Source organism: Diadema antillarum, unplaced genomic scaffold, assembly GCF_040938485.1.
Source record: "Diadema antillarum isolate AM-2024a unplaced genomic scaffold, OU_Dant_1.0 scf00000063, whole genome shotgun sequence".
NCBI classification, from domain to species: domain Eukaryota; kingdom Metazoa; phylum Echinodermata; class Echinoidea; order Diadematoida; family Diadematidae; genus Diadema; species Diadema antillarum.
In genome coordinates, this window is record NW_027270952.1 from 1,715,455 (window position 1) to 1,736,977 (window position 21,523).

Sequence of the window (21,523 nt, forward strand, 5' to 3'; positions counted from 1 at the left end):
CCCTCCAGATCTTGGCCGCCGATCACTAATTTAATCTTAAAGAGTACTAATTTTTGGTACATTTTTCCTTTTGAACATCCTGACCAAGTGTGCACTGAAAAATTTTATAATATTTTTGTAATGTAATATATGTAATATTTTCCATCTTTTTTTCTTTCGGGAAAAGCAAATTTATGATGCATGTGCATGAAAGCCAAGGATTTGGAAATGCACAGATTGATTTGTTGTTACTTATTTCCTGGAGGAAAAAGAGAAAGGAAAATGCATGTTTTGATGTACAAATAGCTTTTTGTTAACTTGGTTGAGGGAAAAAAAAATGAGAAAGAGACTCAAGACAACCAAGTACCTACATGGGTATTTCTTTTCATATGGGTACCAGGAGTAATTGTGTGATATCATGTGATGTCATGTTCATGTTACACATGAAACATTTAGGGGCTAATTGTGAATGAACATGTTACCAAAGAAATATGCGAGTGTTTGTGAGTGTAATGATTATTGGCTTTTATCTTAGGTATAACACAGTACAAAACAGCTTAGTTTCATTACGTATTAACCAATTTGAGGTCATACTTTGGTACCCATATAAATAGAAATACCCACATGCATATTTTTTGCCTTTAACTACTTTAGTATACAGGGTGGCTCCCAAATTGGGCAAAACTTTGTACATTTTAACATTTTCTTCTCTTGATCCAGATGTAGAATACAAGTTGTATTCTTTAGGTGTAAGTTGTGTATTGTTCATCATGAAAATTCCTTTTTCCAGTTTCTTGAATAAACAAGAACCAAGTTTTGTTTGTCAAGATAATTTGGTTTGTTCCTTTTCCCTTCTCTATGTGTAATGTGTAATGAATTTCTGTGTTTGATTGTAATGCATTTATAGAGTGAGTTGGATTGAATTGTTGGTGCTGAATCGTTGGTTTTTGTTTTAACAACAATTTAGGGTTGAATTCTGCATATCACTGTTGTTAAAATAATGGTGTTAAATTTTATCACCGAAAATAGAATTGAATTGCAACACCAAAGATTGGTGTTGGAATCTTTCTTTTTTTTTTTCTTTTTAACACCAAAAATAGAATTGAATTGCAACACCAAAGATTGGTGTTGGAATCTTTTTCTTTTTAATACCACAAATAGAATTGAATTGCAACACCAAAAATTGGTGTTGGAATCTTGTTTTTTACACCAAAAACAGAATTAAATTGCAACACCAAACATTGGTGTTGGATTTTTTTTTAACACCAAAAACAGAATTAAATTGCAACACCAAAGATTGGTGTTGGACTCTTCTTTAACACCAAAAACAGAATTGAATTGCAACACCAAGAGTAGGATTGAATTGTTTAATTCCAGAACTTGGTGTTAAATAACACCAACCGGTGTTTTCCGATATAGATACCGGGAAAGTGTTAAAATCAACACCCATGGTGTTGGATTTAACACCATTGTTTTTGCAGTGTAGATTATTTGAATATGACATGTTTTTGATTTGTTAATTGCAAAACCTGTGACATTATTTTGAATGTTGGATAACATCATTATGGGTGCTTGAAAAGACATCACGTGGATGCAAAGTTGATTAGTTCGTTTTCCATCTTGTTTTCAACTGAAGACGGATGAGAATCGGGTTTTCTTTGATTTCATGTATTCCACAAACTTAAGAGATGTCTAAAAAATGTCAGATGACATCTACTTTCACCGATTGGGTTAACAATGTATCAGCGAAATGATCGATGGTTCTGGACTCGTATGTCAATGAAAATGTTCCCGTCTATGAAATGTCAAGTGTTTCATGTCGCGTATAGAGGATCCAGCATTCAGTAATACTAATTTCTTACTCGTTGTTTTCAGTGGAGTAGGCCTATACTGATAATGGATCCTCAACTTCTCACCTCTTCTCGTGCTGTCGTTCCGGGCTGGTCAAAATACAGAAGACCGAGATTTGTTCTCTCTTCTTTCATCATATCGATCACCGTATCGATACGTTCGCGGTATTGATACGTCTCGTTGTATGTCGTCGGACAATAGGTTGCTGTTTGACCGGATATCTCGACATTCGCACCAGGATAGAAGGAAGACACACTACGACCGCCAGCTAGCTGATTCGTCACCCATATCGGCTCGCCGCCGTAGTTCCACCATCGGGGATCGGTGGTCGTCTGGTCGAATGTAGAGTCGAAGTCGGGGTCGTACATGTTATTTCCTAACAGAAAAGTGGGTTCATGGTGATCAATGTGCATGAAAGAAAAGAGGTGTTCATAGATATATTGCGTTGTCTGAGTACTCTCAGAACGGACGCAATGCCCACAGATATCAGGAAAAGGTAAATAAAGTAGACCTAATTCTCTCAATGATTCTGTTTATATGTATATATATATAATATTATATATATATATATACATATATATATATATATATATATATATACACACAAAATATGTCCGAAGTCAGTGTGCACCTGTGTCATGTGCGACATTGTCGCTTTGGAAACCGACGTCGTCTTTTCCAATGACTCGCGTTCCCGATAAGTTTACAAGATTATAACCCCACTACCGTGCCAGACAAGAGCCCTAGCCACTGTACCTATCATACCATCGCACTCTTTGATTCTCTTTACAAGAACAGAAGAAACCAAGCAAAAAGAAAACCACAATATCCTTTGATACAATCATGTGAATCTGTTCAGTAAATGGATGTGACAGAGTCTTGCTGGATGCATCTCAAAATAACTGACTTATGGTTCATAAACATCAAGTTGAGGATCACGAAAAGTAATATTTCTACATGACTATAAACCTGTGGGGATATTAAATGTTCCGTATTATAGAAATGACTGATAAGTTATCAAAGGATTAATGCGGAGAGGGACCAAAATGGTAAATTCATGCTACAGTCGGGAGGGGGGGGGGGAGGGATGGCGGCGTTCAAAATCACCCATGAATCATTGTAAATAGCAGGACATATTGTCCGCTTACCCACGATGCCGTGTGCCTCCTGGTAGAGTCCTGTAGCGATGCTGTGAAGGCTGGGGAACGTCTTGGAGGCAAAAGGAGGAATGACGCTTGGTGCTGTGGCCCCATTTTCCCTCAGCTCGTTAAAAGCTAGAAGGATGTCACGTTTCTCAAGATAGTCGGCCCGAAATCCATCAAACACAACGAGAATCAATTTTCCGAGCTCGCTTAAATCATTGCTCGTTGTCTCAGATGTAAACTTGGACAATACACACTGCGTGTTAATGAATAGGATCCAGATGCAAAGACCTCGGGAAAGCATTCTGGAATGACCAAAGCTATTTTAGTATCCTCTACAGGATGAAAGACATGACAGACTAAAAACGCAACGTAAAATAAAATGGACTTTGAGCCAAACACGTGAGCTATCATGGTCAGACATGATGGTATGCAATTGGTTGCGTTACATAGGACGCCATTGGAATAGCTCTATGCTCTCTGTCTTTTAACAGCTGCGATATTATTGCTTCTGTGCCTTCTCACGTCATAAAGTTCATCGACATGCGCTTGACAAATATTTACATATTTTGACGAAGCGAAACCTTCTGCTTGTTGAGACAATTAATGTTCTGATCTATAGTTAGAAAGGGCCGATACATATCAAACAAAGAATGATCGAAGGCCAAAGATATTCAGATATTGGTCCTCTCAGCATAGTTAGGGCGCATTGCAGACGATTTACATTAGATTTACGAAGAGAAGAAAGCAGCCCATTTCAATATCATGGTCAATTCTGGTGAAACTAAGTGACTTAACAGTATGATGCAAGGAGTTTGATCGATCGATAGATATTGACGGATCCCTGGTGTATTCCTTACATGAAAAATTACATTAAGGCAAACGTATAATTATATACACATTGTACCTATGGGCCGTATTCTGCTGGACGATTTTACGTTCGTGGGATGTTTTTTTTTTTCTCCTAATATACAGTGAAGTTCAACTCAGTGGTCAACTTGACTGTAATGGGTATATATCTCGCACAAACAGATGATCCACTCCGAGTTTACAGAAAAACCCAATAGATTGGACACACGGCTCCCGTTCTCACACTGGGTTGAAAACGGACATAAAATGCGGGACTTGAGTTTTGGAGATCACTATTATACGTTTTACTGTTATGATAGCACGATGTATGATTCCATCCCTAGTTTTCGCTTAAATATCGCCGCCCGGATGAAAACACCACGAATAGCATACAAATATTGCAATTAATCATAATTAGAAAGAGTAATGGATGAAAGAATCAACAAAGATTGTAACAGGAACAATCTTTGTTGTAACAAAGACCGAAAGACCGAAAGATTGTAGCAAAGACCGAAAGATTGTAACAGGAATAGATTAATAAATAGGGACATTCGGTGCGTTGCATGAGTGACCAAACAAGTATCGTTGGGGAACTTGAAGGCGACCGAAACAATGTGTAGAGCATGATAAGGTGCATCGAACAAACAAGGGAAAAACGCACATGACATCAAGCATTTTAAGAAGTCACTGCAAAACAGTTTCGTTTATTTTGAATGTGAATGACTCTTCTGCATTGTTCTGGCGCCTTTAACCTTTCGATTATAGGCTAAAAGTTACCGGAGGACAATTCCTATCCTATCCTCGACCACTGAATCATTGTGATTGATGCCGTCTTGGAGATTGTGATATTTTCTTCTGTATCCTTTATTTATTTTGTTTTACTTTTGGTGTTTTGTTATTGTTTTGTTCCATATTTTTTGTGCCTCTTATGTTCTTTTGTGGTCTGTGTTGTGTTTGTTATCTGTGTGTGTGCACTTTTTTTAATGCATCCGTTAGTCAATAGTTCATTCATGGTAGACCACGCAGGCTTTCTTCCAAAATTACGACCATGAATCAGAACTTCCGATTTGGTTACTATCATCAGATTTGATGAAGGTGACATTCCCATTCATTAAGAAGGAGAAAGGGAAACATGTTCCCCGTCCCCATCAGCAATAATCAATAATCACCAAAATCATTCTAACACTCTTTCGCAATTCAAAATCGAGAGCTGTCATTGATAGAAGTAGAGAAGAATTTCAGGCACTATACGTATACCAAGATACATCACAGTTGTCTAAAATGATTCAAGTCATACGTTTATTATTGGCAATATTTCTCTTTTCTATATACAGAAAATAAAAAAGGGGTATGAAGTTGCAAGCGAAGATTCAAAACGACATATTCATGTATGTCATACAGAGATATATAGTAGAAGTTCTTTTGTTCGCCAAACAGTGATCACCGGCATTCATTTTAAGCAAACGAAAACGAAATCGTGCATGTGAGATATATTTTATGAATATTCCTGCGAATCAACAATTCAGTGAAGGCCAGTAAAGTAAGCAAACGATGTTAGCCTGAAATTATATTTTATATGCCAAATCAACCAAACACAGCGTATAGATGAGTGAAATGAGTGGTGTCATAATCAATTACTTAATATCATTATTATACGCGTATAGTCGCGTTCATTGTATAGTGGAAACTCAATCATAGTCATCCTCTCAATTAGTCATTATTACTCTGCATTTGGCTGGGACGCTCGAGAACTCATTGTTGTGCCAGTACGTGTCGACAGAGAGAAAAACATCAAGAACAAAAACAATATTAAAAACATGGAAAACCTCTCTTTTTTTTCGGGGGGGGGGGGAAAGTAGGGGGTTATCGAATCTTTCTTCAAGGTGACGCGAGTGTATTTAGTGCTTACTGCAATTCCCATCTCTTCTCGTATTATCTATCTCCCTCTCTGTGAGGATCTTAAGTTAATGGGATTTTCGTGACATGAAGTCAAGGAGCATCACGAACAGAATCAGAATGAGTGCTTGTGGTTTACGTTACAAGATAATATACATTATGCAGACTGAGCTAAACAGAATCAAGAGGAGGTACAGTCCTATTGTATTATGAATGCATGTGTGAGGACCTATACATAGAAAGTCTGGCATGACATGCATGATGAAGTTTCAAGATGGGGGAGATCATCATGAATAATCTGCTCCATCCCAACCCTGTTAACCAATGAGGATTTTACATGAAACGAGGCTGAGAAACAACGCGGCAAAGGACGGCAACACAACGGTCACGGCATTGGAGAGAAGCGGCTCCACATTACTGAATGTTCCGTTGTTAGGGGTGGGGTCTATCTCGAGCACACGACACATCAAGTTGTAGATGTCGACCGCATAGAACGAACCGGTTAAGGCAAAGTTTGACTTGAAGGCGGGGCCAGATGCGATGAAGATTGTTTGCATAGAAGGGAGTGTGTTCAAGAAGCCATGATTCCCGCGATATGCTGAAAATAGTTGTAATGTTGAAGCGGAGAAAGCATTAAGACATTATATTCTTATCATCATTTAATGACAATGATGCACGTATTGTATCATGTTCATGTGATAATAATGACATGTATATCTATTACAGAATACTTTAGCTATCTTATTTAATGATCGATCGCTACTGAGAGAATGCTAGGAATGAAACAACGTAATGCGCCAAAATCTTTTGGGAGTGTATATAGAGTATGAAAATAACAATATTCGAACAGATTAACACGTAGAAGGGTTCAAACACACCTTGATAATAATTGCGTACTTTGAAACCAATATAGATAAGCGCATTACTAGATAAACATCATTGAATAGTCAAATTTGGAAAGAGCAAAGAAATTAGTCTCTTGGGTTTACACCAATGAGGAAGTCAGAGTCCTGCTTAAGACGTCCAAACTAACGATGGTCTGAGTTTTTGCACCATACTCGCAAACTAAATACGGCAAAGGTACAATTTCATGTTTTTCTTTTGGGAGTGTGTTTTGGTGTTCAAGTTTGTTTCCAAAATTCAATGCTTTATAGATCAAAGATGTTGATAAAGCCAAACGATTCTTGCATTACCACAGCACTTTCGAAATATATTTTTAAGAGCAAATTAAAAGGTTATTTGATATGCAAATTTTTGATAATCCCCTCCTTCTTTTATCCCTCTCTCTCCTTCTCTCTCTCTCTCTCTCCCGCTCTCTCTCACACACAACACACACATATACACACACTCCCTCTCTCTGGTTGTTATGCATGTCAGTGAGCTATTGTATTTCTCAGCACTCACCATGATAGTTATTATCTTTTGAACTATCTCGTGGTAAACATCTGTACAAATCTCAGATGAACATTGTTTATTTCGGTGTATGTGTAGATTTATTATAGTTACTCTGTTAAAGAAAGTGAAATATTACAGTAATCATGATTACCTAGATTTCGTATACTTTTGGCCATATTATCATTTATGGGCAACATATTCGTTAGAAACTGTATATTTCTTAATTATTACGTTTCCCTCCACAGTGATTTATTGTATAGTTTTTTGCCAGTTTTAAAAAAATGATAATATTGTTGATGCATTTTTGCCTAAGTTTTGTATTGTTGTTTCAATGTTTGTGTATCATTTCTGATGAATCAAAATCAAATCAATACTGCAATAACAGAAGAACAAGAAAAGATATATCTGAGATGGAAAACTGAACGACCGGGAAAGCAACATGAATATCACCATCTATCGGAGAGTTCAACTACCGGTATACCTACCAAAATGCTTCTGTATACCCAATATGTGCATCAAGCACTAGACAATTTTCAGATACATGTACTGGAGAATAACGATCACTTGTGAATCAAAAGTGACGGAGGCAAACTTAGGAGGACTGTTAATGGAGACTCACTCATCCAGTTCCCCTCCACGCTCCTGTTGGTCCAAACGTGCCATCCCTCATCCATGACGATCAGGATGGGACTGGTTCTCCGGTTGTCACGGTAACAGTATTCCTCTGGGATGTCTTCCTTCCAGTAGACGTTCATTTGAGGATGCGCATCCTTTAATGCCTCGTAAATAGTTGTGAGAGATCCGTCGGTCTCTGAAAAAAACAACAACATATGAAATACAAACGAAAGATAATCAAGGTACTATTGTATGACATACTAAAGGAATAATGATGTGAACAAAATGAACGCTATTCATGACCATAACAGTGACAATAATAATAACGTTCATAATATAACGATACAGATAAAAAATGATATAACAGTCATATTGATAACAATAACGAAATTTAATGATAGCCCTAATTAGGATAACATCATACTATGTATAATACCCGTTACCAAATGAAGTACATTCCTTTCGTCGTTAAACAGCGTAGGTTAGAGTATAAAAATGATGGACCTGCCTATCTACCAAAGGGGGAAAATAGTATGGAGTGAAAGAAGTGAAGAATGCCTAAAGATATGACCTTTGACCCTACACTGCAAAAAGTCCGGTGTTGAATAGTGAACACCGAGCTGGTGTTAAATTTTCGGTGCTCATTTATGGTGTTAAATTAACACCTCCGGGTGTCATTTCCAAATATAAAACTGTTTTTTGAAGAGTTTCTTAGTAACTGCACTTCTTGTTGATTTTTAATTTAAACAAGACGATCAAGAATTTTACATTGAAATACTAGATTTTTGAAAAAATGTGAAAATAGATTTACACCACAGTAACACCAGCTGATGTGGTCTCTTATTGAGGCTGGACGGGTGTTAAACCATTGATATTAACACCAACAAATATCAAATCAACACCATGTGGTGTCATTTTTTAATCAACACCAGTACAGTGTCAAAATAACACCAGGTACAGTGTCAAATTAACACCACGAAGTGTCAGGTGAACACTTTTCAACACCATCACAGTGCATTTTCTACACCTGTGGGTGTGGTCCTCTATTGAAGTTTGATCGGTGTTAGATTTAACACCCATGGTGTTAAATCTAACACCGATGTTTTTACAGTGTATAAAGGATGGAACACTGAGAGATGCATTTCGAGATAGTTTTGACCTAGTATAAAATGCGGAGCATTCGTCGCATGCAGCATCATGAATACTATAGCTGGGTTTCGTGGCATTTCGGTTTCTGCGAATATTGCTCCCATGAACTATCTGCACGATATATGTTAATTAAAAATTCTACCTACAAGCATAACCATATAACCCTAATCCAAATCTTCACATCAAATTAAACCTAAAACCATATCACAACCCCAGTTCTAATTAGTCCTTGAAAATGAGACCGGAGCGATTGTTGCAGGAGCAAAATGTCGTGTCACCTAAACTATGAGTTCATGCAGACTCGACTGTAACTGATAAAGCTCTGTCAAGAAATATAGCTCGTAGAGCGCACACAAATATATAGACCCTATAATAGAAGATCAGAGACAGATCAAGAGTGAGGACGCTACCACGAAAAAAATAATAGACGGCTGGACTTTTAAAAATGCACCTCCATAACTAATTATGTTGAATATAATTTGTCAAGAAATGTGGCCAGTATTGGGTACACGAAATGTGATGCGGCGGCAATGCTGGCGGCGCGTCGCGGCGGCGAAGGCGGCAGCAGCGTAACAAAGTTGAATACAAAGTATCCTCCAGTCCTGTAAGCAGTAGTAGAAAGTAGAAATAGACCTGTAAGTGCGTGTATTCATTGCATTATATATAGCCAAACAGAGGTGTGAAACGGAAAGTGTTGCTCAAGTAATTTCGAAAAAATATGGGTTTGCAATAGGAACTTCTATACTAGGTAGAAGTGGGTGAAATATGCACAGAATCAGCTAAAAATGTATCTTTGATTTTTTCCCTTTCCCAGACAAAATCTAGAATATTAGTAAACAAGTCAAAGACTATAACAACAACTTTCCATCTTGGAGTAACAGGAAGAATATCATTTCATGACTAAGGGTGACATGTTATGTTTGGGGAAGTTCCTTGAAAAATTGAAAAATAAAGACCAACAGTGCTATAGTGTGCATATAGTAATTGAAACTTTAGAAAGTATTTTACCCCCGTTACAAAATTACGATGATAATTACGATGATAATGACAACAACACTCAACTTAAAGTCTCGAAACAGCTAGCGCACAGTATAGTGCCCATGTCCAATAATGTACATAAACATTAAGAAAATCAACCAAACATGGATGTTATGCCAAGTAAAGTGCGTTAAGAAGAGACAAGAATAGTTCAAGAGAGGAGCATTTTTGATACCCATTTGGGAGCCGATTCCAGATTATGCTGATTTTGATGCAGGAAAATATGAGCCAAAATAACCCTAGCAAATGTGTTACCGTGTGATGTATAGCTGTCCTCATAATTACCGTTATACGGCCAAAGTCCGAAGACAGGATCGTTGTTGGTGTAGAAATACAGCCCGCTGTCGACGTAATCGTCGAGGAACACCGTCTGCTCGGCAGCAACGTTCGCCATACCGTGGTCACTGGTTACGATGATATTGACGTCATCAATTAGCTCCGCCTCCGTCAAACTATCCAGGAGGTATCCGAGTGTTGTGTCGCACATGGAAATGGCCTCCACAATCGAATCTGAATCTGGACCCTAAAAAAAAAAATATTATTCTACGAGAGGCAACTTCTTTGTCGATTTATTTCACTCTCATTCTTTTTACGAGACACTGACATCATTAAAATGAATATTCCGTTGGAACACTTTTTGGAATACCTTTTAGTCATCTATCCTTGAGAATGCCTTCATTGTATTTCAAGAGTTTGATAAACGGCGTCCCTTGATCTGCTGTATCATCTCATCTTTAGAAGATACGTTCACCTTAATATACATGTGAAATGAGTGAATGCAGCAATATTACTCAAAACACGTCAATGAAAGTTTGAGGAAAATCGCACAATCTGTTCAAAAGTCATGAATCTTTTTTATTGCCTCCATCTCTGGATGAGAAGACTACTACAACGTTGGATGTGACGTAGAACGATAAAAATAAAGCATAAAGAAAATTTACAGAGCAACATTGTATTATTTTTCACTCTTCTCGCATGATAAAAAAATTGTCCTCTTTGAAAAGGCAGGGGGAATGGCTATCCTTGCTGCTTGACATTTAGATCAGTAACAACTTGAGTATTGTTGAGGGAATTGATGGCGAACTTTATAAAGAGACCGAAGTTATGTGGAATTCTCATTTTATATTTCCTTATAGTGGATACGCATGTGACAGCACAAACTGTAGTATAGTCTTCTGGTCCAGCAGTGACTGCCTAGAAACTTAAAAAAAAAAACCACTTTTGAAGGGTTTGTCTGATTTTCCTTAAGCTTCCACTGATGTCTTCTGCTGATATTCGTGTATTCATTTGATTAACATGTATATCAAAGTGAATTTGTCCTTAAATGTTTAGCGACAATATACCTAATCTAAGGTTGTGAGCTAAGGTAAGAGTGAAACTGGGTTTGATCTTTATAACCAATAAAAATTAATCCCCATTATCATTGAGTTTGATTACTTTCCCCGTATACAGAACTGCTGGAAAGGTTCCAGCCAGATTGCATTTAACATACTATAAATCTAGGCTTCATCATGCAATCCTTTAAGCATCAATGATTGTCATTTTGTGTAATATGAGTCTTCAGCCGTAAGTCTGTATATCAAAGAAAACTGCATTGTGGGTAAAAAGTCGCTTACGCGAGTAAATGTCTGATAGACACGTTGGTCAATCACATGACTTTTTAGTTAATAAGGAATCCCCAAATCATATCTATATACATGCAACACGCAACACGTTGTGGAGATTTACATTGATTCACAAAGAATGATTACACCCTTGTTACTTACATTAGATTAAATTATGTAGATTTAATAATTATACGTGTCTCCATTTTTCGTAATCATCAGATCATGTTGCTATATTATCATAGCATGATCTCTGTGTATACTCAAAGTATTCATTGTCACTGTTATATACCTTACTTATCCCCTCATAGTTTTTTTTTCTTTTTTTATGGTTTTGATATTCCTTTTGTATGCGGAATGGTAGTCCTATATACTAATCATTTTATCCAAGCTGACGCTTAGTTAGTTGGGTTAGTCACTCTTTGTGGGTCTTTGTGCTTGCGTTATTTGCTCGACAACAGAACTCCTGTTTATCAGTCATGCCTAGCACGCCTTTTAGATCAAACCCCTGCGAACTAATATATTTGATGATTAAAGACGGTTATTCAAAATGGCATATTCTCGTACCATCCAGGTGAGAAGTGATGTATAGAGCCCGTATATTCTCGGAAGATTTTACATGAAGTGTCATCACAAATAAAGTATTTGGGTGACGTTTATCTTATCAAGAATCATAAGGATCGAGAGTAAGCAATTATTTGCGATGAACCAGCTATCGTTCTCGACCTTTTGCCTACTAGCCATTTCCTATACATCCAGTGGTTGTCAAGGCAAGGAGGTATAGTCACCGATGGAATTCTGTTTTCATTGTCCAATTCTTGTTTTCACGTCACAATAACACTGGTTCTTTGGCAACAATTTCCATGAATTTAAAGATTGAAGGGAAACTCTTAAATTTTTATTTAGAATAGCCAATTAAAGTAGGGGGTACAGTTTAATGACTATATCAATATTGTTAATAATCATAATTAAAAAAAAGGTGTGCGAGCATTAAACATAGATCTTTATAGATTTGAGAGGTGTAATTATAAAGAGCTTTCAACTATCCTTATTGAGCAAGGGCAGAGTAAAAAGATGGAAAAGATTGTTCTTGTTATCATCACTATGTTGTTATCACTATCATCGTAAGTGTTGTTGTTATTATCAATATAGACCATTATCATGATTAACATCGCTATCAACTAATTTGTAACTAGCGCAGTGAAAAATACGCATCATTTGCAATAGGGGTTATCCGTAATAGTAGCAAGAATAATAGCGACGACATAATCAATTTCAGTATAATTATCCTTACAGTGATTGTAAATATCATTTATCACCACCTTCTTCATCACCTCATTGGTAATTTGCCTGTCACGTATACCTGAAGATGACCCGTGCTATCGGGCTCGTGGAAATATAACAAGCCGAGGTTTGCCTGGCCGCTGGCCATCAACTCAACCACGAGGTCGATACGCTCTTCGAACGGCATCGACTCGTCGTACTGAGGTTGGTAGTAGGTAGCCGTCTGCCCTGAGATATTCACCCTCGCCCCAGGGTAGAAGACGGACACACTGCGACCGCCAGCTTTTTGGTTCGTCACCCAAACGGGTTCGCCACCATAGTTCCACCACCGGGGTTCTGCGGTGCCATCGACGTGGCATCGAACTCGGGATCGTACATATTGTTTCCTGAATGAACAAGAGAACAATATGAACAACAGACGTGAATCGATGAATGAATCTGGATAAGTAAGATCAATAATGAAGGGTGCAAATTGCAAGAAATTGTTGTTATATTTCTCACTTAATAGTTCACCTCTTTATGTGTGAAATTTCATTATGATGATCATTAATGATTTTTAGGGTTAACATTGTATGCAGAAATTCGCTTGAGAGACAATCAAACTTTACCGAGTAGTTGTTACGAGTTATGGCAAGTAGCACAGATACGTAGGCCTACCTTTTAATATCAAGAATGAAGATGTTAAAAAACAGAAGGATTTCATTTTATAGGCATATGAAACTTGACTGTTGCATAAGTTGTGAGAGTTTAACGTTGGTTACAAGTTACCCATCACTTCATATCCCTTAAAAACTTATAAACAGCAACGACAGCATTAAATTTGTTTTCTTTTTTTATTGTGGAGATTGTCATCATTAATCATTTCATATCTATTCAAAAAGAAATTTGTTGGGGAAGGAAGATAGGAAATATCAATGATAACCTAATCTTTGTTGGCACACTCTCTGAGATTATATATTCGATTGTCGTGTCTTTCGTCGTGGATGCATACTTGGAGAAAATATCTCTATGTATTTTTTCTGCTCCTGTTGTCCCCGCACATTAACAATATATATATATATATATATATATATATATATATATATATATGTATATAATCATTAAATTAAAGCACACTGTTGTTGAAAAAAATCGTGTCCATTCATGAAAGGTACTACCGCAATTATTCTCACCCATGATGCCGTGACTCTCCTGGTACAGCCCCGTGGCAACGGTATGGTGGCCGGGGAATGTCTTGGTGGTGAAGGCTGGGATCACGCTGGCTGCTTTGGCTCCAGCCGCTAGCAGACGATCAAAGTTAGGCGTATCGGTTTTGTCGAGGTAATCGTGCCGAAATCCGTCAAACATAACCAGAAGTAACTTTGATTCCACATTCTCCACAGTCTCGCCTGTAATCTCGACAATCAACGACGGAAGAAGGAAACCAATGAATAATAATGAATGACCAGCTTGGGTCCTAGAATACGTCATATTGAACCGATCCAGCCGAATACTGAAAAGGAAGGGAGATTTACAGTCCCGTAATTAGTGATTATCTAAGCAAAGTGACAAAGGTGACAACTTACTGCTAAACTATGCCAGACTACCTGCCCGCAGTGCACGCCTACAACAGTGTCACGTGACTAGGAAGTATCGTACACGCTTCTGACAGAGAACCAGATCAATGGCCTTGGCACTTACACAAACAAAACAAAACAAAACACGGGAAACAGATTCTGGAGTCGTTACGGTTTATCATGGTTTCACTATTTCACTCGTGTACTCGGAACAAACATACATCATGAATAATTGATGAAATTCTTGCGTCGAGTTGTTTTCATTGAAACTGATTGTCAAATTGCCCTACATCAACGTAAATGAGAACTGAATTGATCGATGTTTTAGTAGAAACCACGACAAAATAAATCTTGGACATACATTATAGTTTATACTCAAGCAAGCTAGATTAGTACCTGCAACCTCCTGATCACGGGACACGCGTCTTACCAAATGTTCAATAACAATAAACACCAAATGTGATGTTCAGTGCTTATTTACGTAGGGCAATTTTCAATCAGTTGCAATCCATCATGAAATTTCTAAGTATACACTGCATTACGTGTTTTGTTTAAACAAGAGAGACGAGAGACGAGTCACAAAACCATCGCAAATGACAATCTACTATGTACATAAGGCACTGCATCTGATGCCAGTCTTGCAGGTTTCCAGAGGACTCTTTGTGCAGCAAGCTCATTTTCCCTCTGTCAAGGGTCATTGACCCTTCACCCCTTGCAAACGGCTCCGAAACTGCCTCCACGGTGACTATACAGTACAAAACATATCGAAACATATATAATAAATCATATTTCACTGTTTCATCTCACTCAGAATAAGTATTAGGCTAGAAATTGATGTTGAAGTATACATTGTGTCACGATTTTTTTTTAATGGCCACAACTGCTGTCAGTAATAATAATGTACATGTATATGATATAGCTTCTGGGAATCTACGATCGATGCTTATATGAAATGTACATTCCACGTATTTCACGTGTAATAAATTCATTCGCTTATTTGTTTGTATTCGACAATTTGTACATTTCATTCTTGATATGTTTAATAATTCATTTGCAAAATATGGAATATGGGAGGATAAAACCAAACCTAAACGTGGTGACACAGCTCACGATCGCAACTCAAATGAAGCAATATTGTGTCAGTCTTGTTTCTCGAAGATTTTTTTAAACAAACTCATTTTATATCTGTGCACACAATTCCTGCAGTAATCTTGGCTCACATATTGTTATTTATGTAGTAAAGCTGATCAAAATGTGAATGAAGATATGTCTCTAAATACAAATTCAGAAAACACCTACTCTCTACTTATAATTCTAGATAATTCAAATTACTTTAATTCATGCTTGAGCTTTCACCTGTCCTGATGTCGCAGCACTTGGCGCGTTCTGTATGCAGACCTCTCTTCTTTCTTCTCTCCTCTTCCTTTCCTGTCTTTTGTTCTTCGTAGACTTGTTCTGTTACCGTCTTCTCTCCTCTAGTTACTGTCTCGCGTCTGTGTGGGGGTAATTTAATGTGTGTACGAGTGTGTTGTCCTTGTCACGGTACACGTAGTTCAGCGAACAGTGTCCGGGCATTAGCATTGATACTCTTTTTTAATTCTTTATTTTTTCCCGACCTGCGTATCTCAAAATAAATACATGTATATCTTTACAAATGACTTAAATAATCTATATCAAATACAATAGCTATAAAAAAATCAAATAATATATTATTTACTCATTATTCATCTAGCGATCCACGTCCCACAAGCTTTGCTTTTTAGTGGAACATTATTTTCCATAATCGAATTTATTTTCCGCACGCCCACGAAGTTTTATAAGCATTTTTCCTTCTAATTATTGTATATATTATGTGTGTTATATAATTTATCTCGTATTCTACATGAATCTTTTGCAAATGTTTGAAAAATATATTTTAATGACATGTATACTTTGTACTATGTTTTGATTTTCGTTGATTGGAAATAAACTATTGAATAATTGAATTGAATTGAAAATTGAATTGGAGAGAGAGAGAGTGCAGTTATCTGTTTGTTTGTGTGATATTGTTTTGTTTTGTTTTGTTCTGTTTGATTGCCTCTTGTTTTGCGCCTTTGGGGTTTATGAATTTGCTTCTTTGTTTGTTTGTTTTCTCTTTTACTCTCCGTAAGACTGAATGTTCGATCTTTGTTCACAAGCGAGCCTGGGGGGTGTTTCATAAAGCTGTTCGTAAAGTTACGAACGACTTACGAGCGACTGGTGATTGGTTCTTGTGCTACATTATGGAAATTCTGATAAGTATAGCACATCAGAACTGATCACCAGTCGCTCGTAAGTTGTTCGTAACTTTACGAACAGCTTTATGAAACAGGGCCTTGGTTCTCTTTTTTCCCCACCGCAATCATACTATACCGAAAGTAACGCGAAGAAACGTTAGTCAAGTGTATGACTAATGAATGAGTTCAATGTTTGAGCGAGTAAAGGTGTCCCATATAATCTCATTACATCTTTCGGGAGGATTACGTGACAGTTTTGATCGCGTTGAAAATCTGTCTGATCAAGACCACTGACTGTAAGCTGTATGAGTCTAATAGATTTTGAAGTTGAAATGCATACATGTTTAGAGATAATGTCTTTATGTGATACAGTGAGCAAAAGGGAAATGCAGAGAGGTCAAGTTAAATTTTGCTTTTCAACATTGTTTTGTCAAATAAGGGAAAATAACTCGTCAATGTCAGTTCATATTCCCATACGGACACTTTGATTTATATATAGGCTGCTTTGATATAGTCAAGATTGTGAGGAGATTGATATGTCAGCTATAGGTTCCATTGTTGAGGCATGTTTTGCATACCTGCATGTTAATAATGTGTTCTCAGTTTCGATGCTCGCGGCATAAAACCAAAAATATCCCAGGCTGAAGTGATTACAGACATGACAATTGTGTCATAATGTTTGGAAGCAAAATTATCTTGGCCTGCTGGAGGAATACTGGTTGAATTGAGGAGGCAAACAAGGAGAGAGTACATTGTGCATATGTGGGGCCATTTAAAGGCACTCTAGGAACTCAGGAAGTGTAAAAAAAAAAAGAGATAAAATGACTGAGATATCAACTGAAAGAACCTGAAGCTTTCCCTTTTCTTCTTCTTGTTCTTTTTTTGTTGGGGGTCTTATGTCTTATGTTAAGAAATGATATCAACACATTATGATCAGGTCAAAGCTTAAATGGCTATAGTATACCTAACCATAGTCTTATGGACCGAGCCCTTATTTAAATCATTGATGATTAGGTCAAAGGTTATACGGCTGTCGTTAATGGTGATTGAAGTAATGAGGCCATGGCTGTCTATAGTTCAGTGAAAAGTACAACATTGAGGATCTTTCATAATAGAGATAAGTTATCTAAGTTTGTCGTTAAGATTGATAGTTTGTTAGTATATGGTGTCTCATCCTTAACTCTCCAATTGTTATTTGTGAAGTGTTAATGGTTTTAGCCTAACAGATGATATTGATATGGATATCGATAAACTATAGATTCATTTGAGAGTGCATATGATGACGTCATGTCTGCGTAATCATTATCATATGAAAATAATTCTGTTTAAGCTGTTATTTATTTTCGCGAGGGTTTAATTTTCGCCAATCTCGGGAATCACAGTTGGATCACGAATTTTACAACACGCGCTATCGTATAGGGTGATAATGCATTTACCATAGCGTCCATGTCAATTTGCGAAAATAACATCTCGACAAAACGTCTGGACGCGAAAATAACAGCTTATATACAGTACAAAAAATTAGTAGGCCCTATCTATTAATAACATTCATTGCCACGCTGACGGCCTCTAATACGACATGGATTCTCTCCAGGTGATTTAAATGCTTGAGAGCATCATAGTAACAAGATCAACTAACTTAGTATGCTTATAGGACGAGCAGTTTTTTAAGCAAATTTGCATTATACTGTGGTAGAATTATTGGAAAGCTTCTTGAGCTTCAGAACATTAAATGGAAGCACGAAATTTTTATGCTGATGATTTACAGTTTTGGTGCAAGGGTCCATCTCCTAATCCTTTAATCCATCTCCAAATTGCATACAGGCATAATACAAGAAACTTGGAACATTTCATTCACGTTTTCATTAGATTACGAGAAAAACACTTGACATAGTGGCTGCTTCAAGTTTTTGATTTGATTTGATTTGATTTGATTTCTAGATTTCTTTTTCAGACATAAATGCGACACAAAGTCAATCGAACAAAGCTATATCAAGTACTATATTGTTTTATTAACTGATAGCTGATTCTGTTTGTACTAGCAAAGGAGTATTGTAAAGTTCAATGAGGATAAAACATGTGTTTATGACAAAGTCTGGGCTGCATTGCTTATGAATGTAATTATTGTTAACTGCCTCTTATTTCTTAGAGTTTATGCTTTAACGACCAATTTCGCACTTTTGTCAGTCCAACTCCTTATTGGTGCATTCAATTTAGCAAAAGTTAGCGTAGATGACATGTTCAGTATTTCAATCTTGATCTCTTTATTCAAATTCATTTTGGAGCATTCAAATGACCTTTAACCTCATTCTAATTGACACTTTTTCAATTTAAATTCGTAAAACATGCACCATTTCGTTATTCGTTCTTTCAATTTAGAATTATATGGTCACCTGATCACGTATATGCTGCGCTCGTTCATTCGAATTAATTTTGGGCCATCCAATCTAACATCTTTTGCAATTAATTTAGCTCAAATGTTTATGCTTTGGTTTTTTTCTTTATTTTTTCAATGTATAGTTATTGTTTTGTAAGCATCATTACACTGCATATTTTCGCATTTATTTTACAGATTTTGGCAACAGCTTTTTTTTTCCAATGTGCCTATTGAGTCTCCCAGTCCGAAGATAATATAGTGCATGTAGACACAACTTATCTGGCCGTTGAGCGCTTTATTCCGAGTGTGTCGGCAAGTTCTAGGAAGTCAAAGTTAATATGATCATCTAATGTTCCTATAATTCTTTCTCTGTCTTCTTGAGATATACGTCTGTATCTAATTTGTGCTGTCATGGCTGTAAGAAGATGAAGTTAATCTGTAGTATAGGTACATGTAGGCCTATATGTATGAATGAAAAGGGATGTCACAGAACAACAAACTCGAGTTATATCGGGTTAAAAAATAATACCTTTTCTGCTTAACAGTATCCCCGAATGTGTGGATGAAACAAAAAGTCACATAGAAATGCACATGTTTAAATGTTCTCACCTTTTCACAAAGGAAATAACATGACGTTAATTTGAATGAAAATGTTTGGAATTTGACTGCCCATTCGCGAAATTGAATGACTCAAATCCCCTGTTCGGCGAGTGGTGGCGAATTTGAATGAACGTAGAGTACCAGCCAATTTGAATGCCCTTTTAACGAATTCGAAAGCCACATACGTGTGCAAATTTCATTGATCGAAATGCTAATTGAACGCACACATTGCAATTTTGAAAAAAAAAACAGACTGTGCAATAACGAGGGGTTTTGCTAAATTGAATGAACGTTCTATCAAATGGACAGATGAAAGTGCGAAATTGGTCGGGAAAACCTACTATTATCACACTTTTCAAGTCGAAGTGACGTGCTCGAATGTCAAAAGGTCATGTTGATATCTAAAAAAAAAAATCCCTCGTATCTTTTGGTAGATGCCAACGAAGTGTCCAATAACAAATGCTGAGAACGTTGTACAAGAAGCTACATTACATGCCTACTATATATACTGCATATCCCTACATGATCCTCTTGTCAAGGCCGCTGGCATATTGTGATTTTCAAAGAAAGATACATGTACATGTTTATAAAATGGGTTTTAAAACCTCTGCAATCTGATTGGTCGATTGTCATGTGTTGATTTTTTACTGATCCACACTGAGCCATTGTGTCCGATTCCGCGGTAAAATCAGACGCCGCGGATGGCTCAAGTCTATAGTGTCGTAAGTGTAATCGGTCACATTACAGGGAGAAAGGTTGCATTTCATGAATTTACTGGCCCGTTTTTTAACACGAATGATGTACAGGCCTATTTCGTGGATTAGTGAGTATAAATGCTGTTGTTTAACTTTGGAAACAGTCTAAAACCCACTCGTTGCGCTCTTGGGTATACATGAGTTCAAGTTACACTCGCGCATCTCACCGATCCACTCTGACCACACAACCTGTGCATCGCCTGCCACAGACAGAGAAGTTTCTCTTGCGTTTGCAAATCGTGATGACGCCATCTAGAGGTAGGAATTGTGGATGCACATCACAGTGTTAGAGGAAACCAAAACCCAAAAGTAATGTGAATTGATTGAAAGCAGCAACATTAGTAAAACACATAAGTGAAAGTTTGAGGGAAATCGGACAATCGATGCAAAAGATATCGATTTTTAAAGTTTTGGTGTTGTAGTGACTGGATAAGGAGACAACAATATTATAGAGTTCATGACGTCTTCATATAGTGTGGACAACAATACAAAGAAAATATAAAGGGAATTCCACAAAAATGCATTATTCATGAAAATTACACATTCCATCAATTGAAACTAACATATCGGCAGTAATTATTCCCCCTGCTTTCTGAAAACGGTTAGTCAAGTGCTCGTTTTTTCATTAAACGCTAGAGAAGTGAAAGCATGTTGAATTTTCTTTTAATTATTATTTTCTTTATTTTGTTGTCCACGCATGATGCCATAAACTCAAGTATAATCTCCTCATCAAACGGTTCCAACACCAAAACTTTAAAAATCCATCACTTTTGCATCGATTGTCAGATTTTCCTCAAACTTTCACTGATTTGCTCTATTAATGTTCCTGTTTTCACTTAATCCACGTTTCTCTGTGGATTTTGGTTTCCTTTTATAGAACAAGACAAAAGAGACGTCTGTAGAGAATGACAATTTATTTGTTTATTAATTGATTATCCATTCACTTATTTTGGGGCCTGAAATTGATTAAACATTTTATGAGTCAAATAATAGTTTAGAATATTACCTTATATCATAACACAATCTCGGCGCCACACATTTACACACACACTGGAAAAAAAAAAGTTCAATGAGAGATAATTTTGACCTAAGTCATGATTTGGTTATATACTAAAAAAAAAGATAAAAAACTACAAAAAACTTATTTAACGTGTGAAAACAGATTCGTTTCTCCCATT

At 36.9% G+C, this 21,523-nt stretch overlaps 1 pseudogene; it reads right to left on the reverse strand.

The window, feature by feature from the left end:
* Positions 1 to 1,883: 1,883 nt before the first annotated feature.
* Positions 1,884 to 21,523, reverse strand: part of LOC139716252 (ectonucleotide pyrophosphatase/phosphodiesterase family member 5-like) — a 35,738-nt pseudogene continuing 16,098 nt past the window's right edge.